Source organism: Ceratina calcarata, unplaced genomic scaffold, assembly GCF_001652005.2.
Source record: "Ceratina calcarata isolate Rehan_Ccalc_2016 unplaced genomic scaffold, ASM165200v1 scaffold157, whole genome shotgun sequence".
NCBI classification, from domain to species: Eukaryota; Metazoa; Arthropoda; class Insecta; order Hymenoptera; family Apidae; genus Ceratina; species Ceratina calcarata.
This window is the reverse complement of record NW_017136957.1, coordinates 120101-121427: the sequence shown is the minus strand read 5'-3', so window position 1 is coordinate 121427 and position 1327 is coordinate 120101.

Here is a 1327-nt window from a genome sequence, read left to right as displayed (position 1 = left end):
GTAGGAGTGATATCAATAAGTTTATTTACAACATTAAAGCTATCATGTGTAATTAAAATTAATACAACTCAAAATATATTTAAATATTGATAGTTTATAGAATTTTGCGCATTCTAAGTTCCATCCAGGGTATAATCTGCTGGACTGACACAGGCTCTCTTAGAGGTAATCCCCTTGAGTCGGATGATGATACAGAGAAATCAGAATCAAGGAACTACCTCCAAGAGAATCTTGTAGTAACCTGGTGAACTCAATACCTGCATATTCCAGATAAAACATGGTAATATCATTTCTCAAATTAAATACAGTGTTTCCATAAGTTAATGGGCATTTATCTACATTGACATCTTCTTTAAAACTTGATCCAGTTGTTTGTGCCTTTTCACTTCGTTCAGATCCAGGTCAATCTATATAATCCTAAATGAAACCGTGGTTTTTGCACTCGTATTGTCTTTCTTTTGTCGACGTGCGCATAAGGTGAACACAACACGACTTCTACTGCTTCATATTCTCATTGCTGTAACACTTGTTGCCCGACCAAAGGAACCGTGCATGAAGCAATATAAAACTTCAGGAAAGATTGCAACTTTCTTCTCGTTAATTCTGATAACTTTTTCGTATTTGTCGTAGCCTTTAATGTTCATGATAGACGGAGTACGCTGTTTATCACCTAATGTACCATATAACTGTTCTTGACGAAGTTCCATGAATGAAATTACTGTTTTAACAGTCCAATCGGTTCTTTGCGATATTATTTCGAATATATCGTGCACCGCCTGCGGTCTAACATCCAAATCGTGTACTAGGACATAATTTGTACCTATCGAATCGGTTTTACCATTGTCTATTCAGGTATATGTTAATATTGGTACGTTGTACCCTGTAAAATGATAAATGCACAATTGTAATGTCTAAAAATGTGATTCTGACATTCTTTCTTACCTGGAAACTAATTCTGCACCATACTTTGTACATGTATAGTATAAAAATCTCCCTGTTCAATATTGAAGGGAAAATATCATTGGCGGTAAATGATTTTAAGTACACATAATGTGTAAGGCCATCCCCTTCAACCCGGCAGATCTGAAATACAAAAGCAAATTTTGAATTATAAAATAAATAAATGTAACAATTACAGACCACGGATGTTTATGTATTTATGGGAATTTTAAATAATTTACAGAAAGACAGTACATAGTAATATGTAAATAAATAGAAAATATCCAAGGAAAAATACAATTTATGATACTCGGAGAAGGAAACGAATGTCTCTATCTAATTTGCTTCTTTAATTTTATTTATAAAAATATAAATTCTCATAAACATC